Below are 8,696 nucleotides of genomic sequence, written 5' to 3' on the forward strand. Positions count from 1 at the left end.
ATTATGCCATGATAGTCATACCCTTTACTGACCTTCTCAAAAAAAGGAGTCTAGAATAGTGTGGTTACCAATCCACCAAGCCAATTTTGGCCAGCTTAAAACCATCCTCACCTCAACCCTAGTTCTCAAGCTCCCTAATTTTACCAAGAAGGAGTTTGAATTTGTCATTGATGCTAGTACCCTTCCACTTGGTGGAATCCTAATCCAAGAAGGAACGGATGGCTTATACCTCTGAGACTCACGAGAATTGAAACCCTATGAAGTCAATTATGCCACCCATGATTTGGAACTCCTAGCAGTTGTTCATTGTCTCAAGTTATGGAGACACTACCTCCTAGGCTACAAGTTCCAACTGGTAACCTACCCCACAAGAGCTTAAAGTGGATCTTTAGCCAGCCCAATCCCAACAGGGGATAAAGGACATAAATAGAAATCTTGTAAGAATTTGATTTTGATATCAGATTTGGCCTTGAGAAGGATAATGTTGTAGCAGACGCCCTTAACTATAAGTTCTTTCTAAGTTCAATCTCTATGCCAAATAACCATGCCCAACTGGTTCAGGCTAGAAGACCGAATTCTAGATCATTGGTGGCATTTTGGTTTGGATATATCTAATATGGACATGGATACAGAAACCAAGATCTAGTTGCTGGCCTAATTTTAGGGTATCTTATAAAGATTTTTGTTGCAAGTATTGTTTTATTGTTGCTCCTTTCAATTTTATGTACTAAGGGCTACCTAAAGAACATTGTGGAGCTCCTTTATGTGTTTCATAGTGTGGTAGAACTTAATTAGATAACCAAAATGAATTCGGTGAGTGGGTGGATGGATGCCCAAACATTGCCATTCTATGGACGGGTCGACCCAATAAGTTAGGTAACTTTCCATTACAATCCGAAGTAGGAACAGGGCCCTATACAAGTTTGGTTTTAGGGGAACAAGCCAGCACTAGATCTGTGCCTCATAAAGAGAAGAGGAAAAAGATGTTGGCTTCTATGAATCAGGTGCGGGCTTGTTCTATCTTCAATCATGCACATTGAGTGCCATTTGTTCAAAGAAATAGATTCCTGTTAGAATGACTACAGTTCTCCTGTGAGATAGAGTTAGGTCCCTCCATTTTCTCATATCCTCATATTTTTTAGCAATCAAGGTGTCGTCAATCGGGAGACAAGGGAACTTAGCTGCTACCTCCTATCAAAAGGATCTTCTTGGCCCCCAACAAGGATGGGGACCTTACACATAAAGCTTGCATGAAATCCTAAAGCTTTATTATGAAAAAATCATAAGCTTACCTTTAAGTCTCTTCAGATGGGGGGATTTTGAAGAGGGTGGCCTTAGCCAAAGGGCTCTAAAGGGAAGAGAGAGTGAGGCTTGGGTATAGCTAGGGATAGGCTAAGAGGGTCACTTTAAGTCTATTCACAACACAAGGGAGAGAGAAGAGTTGTAGGACATGTCCTAGAGCTAGAGATTAGTATTACTTCCCAAAGGGATCATCAGCAGAGCAAGGGGGAAAAGTGCATCTGGGTGGAATTGCCATCTAGGCTAGCTCCATGGGTGGTAGGTGTGTTGGGGAGGGAGAACTACCTATCGAGAAGGGAAGTACATGGGCGGGGGGGGGAGGTACATGCACTAGCTATCTAGGAAGGTTCCGATGGGAAGAAGGTAGGGGGGTTTGTGTAGGGAGACGTGCCTTGAGGGAGGATGTTGAGCATTGTATGAGGTGGTGGTCTGGCCCATGGATCCAAGGTATTGGTAGGCGGCATGACCGTGGATGTGTGCATGCATAATTTTGCAAGAATTAACTCCCAAGTGTTTGGGAGAGGTGCTCATAGGCATCGTATGTCAATGGGGTGGGGTTCATGGTGGTAGGGCCCATCGCGCATGCTTAGGGGGTGTTTTCCAGGTCGTCAAGTTTTTTTTAGTGAAATTGTTGGGGACTTCCTCGGGATACCATGGGTGCTTTTCATCTATCATTTGGACGTCTCAAATGCTACTAGTTTTGGTACAAAGCCATGAATTTTTAGAAATCGACACCATATGAGCCTCTACATCAATAGCCAACTCCTTTCTTCCATGATCACATAGGTTGTATAACTCTACTTAACATGGGAAGCCAATCACCAAATGTTTTTCGGCCTCTACATCGGCCCACCACCACTTCTTCCCACCCTTATACATCATAACCCTCACCGCTTGCCACTCCATCCATATGGTATAAAATTTGAGTAAGCATGTAGACAATGTTTATCTTTCTTGTGTTGCTATAGCAACACTCTTGAAGCTTTGTGTGGTGAAATAGCTAGCCTAGTTCTGTATTCCTCCTTCAATCAATTTACAAAGCATGCTTAAGGGAATACAAGTCATTCACTCTAGGTACTTTTGGGTTATGACTAGTTGTGACTAGTTGTGAGGACACGAGCAGTCAGCTCTAAGTCATTATATGTGTGATAGAAGTTCAAGGTGTCTATAAGTGCTACCTACTTTTTTGTGGTGTTCCTAAGACTTATGTGGTACTTTTGGGTTGTGACTAGTTGTGAAAGTCATTATATGTGTGATAGAAGTTCAAGGTGTCTATAAGTGCTACCTACTTTTTTGTGGTGTTCCTAAGACTTATGTGGTAATTGTGTGGGATACCTTATAGTATGTGTGAATGCACTCCAGCACAAGTAAAATATCTAGTGAGACCAAGGTGGTAGTTTACAAAACTCTTCTAATTGAGACGTTTTTGAAGCAGTGTTAGAAAGGTGCCCAAACAACCACCAAACAATTGGTGCCACTCCAATGCTCAAAGGGGAAAGTAGGAGAAGAGAGAGGGGATAAGGGTAACTAGATGAAACTGACAAGAAGATAAGGTAACAAGTATGAATGGAAGTGAGGGGTAATGGTAACAAGAATGTACTTAAAAAGGGATAAGGTAACAAGAGAAGAATGAAATAACATAAATGGGATAAATAGAAATAACTCATGTAAGGATTCTATGGCAAAACAAGGATAAACTCCAATGCTCTTAGCCAATTTGTTGTAATTTTCAAGAGGTACATCTGAACTTGCACACAAATAGGCATCCTCTCGATGCACAAGGAAACACACACTCACCTCTCTTATCACATGTAAAATAAGGGCATTACACATGAACACAAAGCATCTCACACATACCATATCTCCAATTCAAGACTCAACCTAGCAAGCAAGAGTAGCGCAAGCCACCAAGAATGTTAACCACACAAGCATGCAAGCATCACTCACATACAAGAGATTCTAGTGAAAGATCTCACCAAGAAAGCAAGAACTAGACGAGATTTCCCGAAATGACACCAATGTGGTGGATTCCAACTTGGGCTAGAGGGAATGCCATGCCTCTCACCCTATGTTTCTTTATATAGGAAAATAGGGCTCATCTTCTTATCACATGTCAATCATAGAGTGTGTTGGTGTCCGATTGAGACCCAACACTTGCGTGGTCCTAGACCACCTTGTCAACTCCAGAGGAGACGCAATTAATGCAAGTATGTGCAATATGTGCGATAAGCTAAGGCTAATGCATTGCACCGCCGATCTGTCTAGGCTAGGGGAGTCATTCATGCTATCACATAGGTTAGTTTCTGCATCTAAAAGGATTCGTGATGTGGCTCCTAATCCCATTTCTAGATAGGAGTCACGTCTAGAAAGGAATGAATCTGAATACAGCTCCAAGTGATAAAAGACATATCCAAACAAGAAAGCCCTTAACAACAGAAACTAGGAATCAAAGACTTATACATTACAAAAAATAGAGAATTCCTAACGGTACTCCTCCCTGATCCCATTTTCTAGATAAGAGTCACATCTAAATAGAAATGACTATGAATACAACTCTCAAATGAGAAGACATATCCAAACAATAAAGTGCTTCACACAGATTAGGAATCAAATAGACTTATACAACAGTAAAGAAAATACAGAATTGCACAGACAAGTCACTTGTATCACTAGAGCAAAGGCTTAGCCCCCCAAAGTACAATGGCATATCACACTCAGTTGTCCTCTCTACCCTCTTCTCTATCTTGTATATCCCATCCCTCGATAGTTCCCCTTTACATCTGCCAGAGTACTACCCATTGTGGTAAGATTCAATTGCAAGGTTGTTACAAGAAACAAGATTCATGTCCCAAGAGGTTTTGCCCAGTTAATATATTGGGCCGGTGAGGCTGGCAAGGCTGTGGGTGGCGGAAGCGGATAGCCCCCCACACTTGGCGATCACGATGGACGATGGGCCAGCAGAGCAAAGCCCACTTGATTTATTGTTGTTGCCGTCCAGTACCACTTACTTTTTGAAAAATCAAAACAAAAATTTCATCTCCAAAATTTGGGTTTAAACTTTAAGGCCTATTCCATCCCTCTCATCCAGTCCTCCCTCCGTGGGGAAAGGCCTCCTGATACAAACTTTATGGGTTTGTCATGGGCATACATGGGTTCGTAAGCTCTTTTCCTGTGCTGCTCACCTAAGCATGCCCGACTCCAAACCTTTTACCAGCCCGTCGGAATTGCACCACCAATGGCCTTGGCATATGGGTACTTTTTCCTGGCCTTTTTAATTACATCAATGGCCAACCCTACTCCAAAAGCATGTGGCTATATCTGCTATGGGATGATGGCAACATTTTGGATCATAGTCTGCTCAGGATCTCTTGGTCTCTTCCTTCCCCCCTCTTGAGTCCACCTCCACCTATATGGTGGTCTTCCTATTGGTTCTGCTTTAGAGTGTGGCTTCTCTTCTTTTGCTAGGTAATTCTGTTGGCGTGAACCATTTCTGCACTTTCACAACGCCTAAGGTTTCACACCCTAGGAGTCCGTGCTCCAAAAAAAAAACTCAAAAAATGGTTCATGCTGCCGTGAACCATTTTTGCACTTTCACGGCCTAAGGTTTCATGCCCTAGGAGTCCGCACCCAAAAAAAACACGTGGGACACGTGTTTCATGGCCTCACGGCCAAAAGTTTCACTACGGCCAAGCCTTTCATGACCAAGCATCTCATGAATTAAGGGTCTCACGTCTTAAGACCTCACACCCAAACTTTATATATATATATATAAAATGTGTGAAGTCTGCTTCATGCCATGATTTGCACCATGCTAATTCACGACTTGAAAGGGGCTTCGTTAACCAAAAAAAAAGACTCTAGAAAACACCCTTGTTTGGAGGCTTGTATCTCCTAAAGCGTGAATTCGATGAAGGCGCTCTAGGGCTCATCGAAAATTTGACATCGAGCTCTTCAACTTTGGTCTCGGCTGTTCGAAGTCAAAATCGATCATTTTGGCCTCCAACCAGTAGGCTCAAAATTCAACCTAGAAATCGAGTCAAAAAGCAACCCGAAAAGCATGAAAATTTGTAAAAAAACAGCATGAAAACGACTTTGAACCATATTCAGGCTACTTTTTGAGGGTCTAAATGACAAAATCACGAATTACTCAAGGAGACAAAGTTGTAGTACTCAAGAAATACTACAGCTTTCTTATACATAGTTTTTCAAATTTCCTTTTGGAACACCCTCAAAATGTGCTGTGAAATAGGGAAAAATTTCTCGAATTGTTTTTCCATCTTGACACAACTATCATAGGGCACTTACCAATACTTTGAGCTCCTGTCCCTTGAGGTCTCAAAGCTCACTTGAGAAGATCCAATCCTCCATGTTATCACCGTAGAGTCACTCACACCACCACACAAGGCGATCACTCTCTCTCACTCCATACAAGCATACAACATACAAGTATAGAGAAGGCACATGTGCTAGAGTACTCTCTCTCAATCTCTCTCTCTCTCTCAAGACAAAAGCAAGAACTCTCATAGCAAAAAAGGGGATTGTGTCCATTCATTATGAGAAATTCCCTTATATAAAATTGGCCCTTATTCACACTTGGGCGCCCAAAACTTACTTAACTAAGGCCTTGGGTGGCCAATATCTCATAATGTACAAATTTTATAGTGCCTTTGCATGACACTCATTAATGTCCTCAAATGGAGGAGCATATTTGTTAATCCAAAATGGGACTAACATCCCCCCCTACATGATGTTGGTTTTGTCCTCAGAACCTATTACCAAGGTCTAAAGACCTGGTCGCTGAACTTGTGAGATGATAGAAGTTCCGGCATGACTGAAGTTTTTTGAGGGTTCTTCTAAATGCAGCGTGTGATCTCTAGAACCTAGTGTCAACCATATCCTCGAATGTAACATGCATGTATGTTGGTAGACACCGTAGGCGATGATAATATAACATCATGCCTCTATCATTAGGTCCTTGATTCATGTCGAATCGCAGCTAATCAGCACCATATCCATCATACCTTTCTTTAGGGTGATCTATGAGGACCACGATCAATTTTAGGAGCCAACACTGGCTACAATTATCAGGGTCTAGAATGTGGCGCCATGCATGTATCTAAGTCAGCAATTGTTTTCTTTGCTCTCCTATATCTGTAAATGTTTCTGGCAAGAATATAGGGAAGTTGTAGCACACATGTGAAAGTCTTTGCTTTGCCTCTTGAAACTCCAATGGTGTCCACCTTCTTTTCAGTGGCATGTACAAAGGGTCCACTCTCTGTGTTGGTGGTGCACACATATATGGATGGCTATATTCTAGAATTGTAAGATACTCTTTCCTCCAATCCAGCTAGCTGTATACTGAAATCTTCTAGTTTGGGGTTGGCATCATCTGTGGACACAATGGCTATATAACCCCTCGTGCATGGACTAGATTAACCTTTCTCCACTTGCGGGGCGACATTATTAATCATAAATGTAACAATTTTGATTTCCAATAGATCTGCTAAGTGTGGGTTTGCCAGCTTTGTATGTCATGCCACATTTGAGCATAATGTGCCCTCTCCAACCAAAGGCAATAACTCTCCTAATTCTGGTTTTGGTGCTCAGAGCGGGTATGGTACATACGGCTGCTTTGTTGGAGTAACATCCAGATAAGCTTCTGGTAGAATCCACCGAGTAGGTTTTAAAGGTGTTATTTTCATTAACACTTTGAACATTAACCGGCTTGAGTAGAGGATTCTCGGCTCTTATTAAACCTTCGTACTCTGCAATAGACAAAGACTCAAGAATAGTAGCATCGGTAAATGGCTCAAGTGTATCTTGTGGTAGAGTGTGACTAACCTCTTGAGTTGGCTGTGGTGGAGACAGGTCTAGTGCCGAGGGTGAGAGTGTTAGTGGGAAATTCTAAGGGTTGAGAAAGAAGTCTAGAAAATATATAGTCGGCCTCAGATTTGCAAGTAGTAGTAAGTGGAGAACTTGGAGATATGGATTAAGCAATTTACTTGCAACATTTGAATATACAGGGTAAGTAGGATAAGGTGATGAACTTGATGCTTATTCTTGACCCTCTTCAGAACTAGGGAGTGGGTGGCTAGGTTTGTGGAGCTTCATAAATTCTTGTAGCTTAGTGATATCCTCCAGAGATATGTTAGGATACTCAATATGTATTTTATTAAAATTGTAAAGTACGGTGGTCACCACATGGCTTCTGGATGTTTGTGGATATTTTGATATAGTTTAAGAATACCAGAAGGATGATATAATGTAGACTCACAAAGATTTAAATTTTGGTGATTATTATATACTTCTAACCACCCATGGCTTATGATCCATTGGTAACTGTGAGCTACAACCTCGTAATTGGCCAGTGTTTCAGGAATATCATCTAGAACAAACAGGTCTAATTTATCAACACTGTTGTCCAGGATGTATGAGTTTTGTAGCACCCAACACCAACTAGGAAGTTTGAGCACAATGGGGTGCAATGGATAGAAGAAAATACCTTTAGGATCAGTTAGTACTAGGCTCCCTTGAAAAAATCCCATGATGACAGTAGGGTCAGCATCATGCTCTGTATTTTGTTTAATAAGTGTTAGTTCTCCTAGGCTTAGATCATCAGACAGATTGACATCATATTGTAGTAAAGAGAGGGTTAGTGTAGACAAAAAGAGAGTCAAAGTTTGAGGAGGGTCCCGAGGAGTAACTAGCAACGAACCTATCCCTCAGGCTCGCTCAAGGAGTAGTCGCATCTTGTCGGTTCGTTCTTATCTTTAGCCAAATTCCTAAATTGCAGCTAGCCTCCTGTGCTCATCTGACTCCAACTCTTGCCTCCTGTGCTCGTCTGACTGCAACCTCCATTCCTTGAGCCTCTGTAATCTTGTGAAGTCTTTCTATGGCCAAGGCTTGACTTTCTTGGAGATGTTGTGTGACTTGCCACATTACCTCTTTGGATGTATGTTAGATATCCGTAACGCCGCTACAGGCGTTACCACGAGAGGGGACGACCTCTGGCTCACCACCCAGCCATAGAGGAAGAATGAGGATTGCCCCTCATCCCCCAGGCTATATAGTGTGTGGCCTGCCGTCCACACTAGCCTGGCCACCCATGACTCCGCATGGGCATCCTCTCCCACTGAACCGCGGATATGGCCATCCGGTCTGCCGTCGGTCACAGGCATTACAGCCTACGTGACATTACCCCCCCTTAAGAAGAGTTTTCATCCTTGAAAACAAACTGGGGAAACCTTTTGGAAATTGCACTACGGCGTTCCCAGGTAGCTACCTCCTCATCCCTATCTGTCCATTTAACAAGTACCTCCTGGTACACTTTATGTCGGGTCTGTCTATCACGATACTGTAGAATCTTTTCAGGTTCATGTGGTATCTTTGGTGGCTCT

The sequence above is a fragment of the Cibotium barometz genome, chromosome 49, assembly GCF_041138505.1.
Source record: "Cibotium barometz isolate CiBa-2024 chromosome 49, ASM4113850v1, whole genome shotgun sequence".
Classification (NCBI taxonomy): Eukaryota; Viridiplantae; Streptophyta; class Polypodiopsida; order Cyatheales; family Cibotiaceae; genus Cibotium; species Cibotium barometz.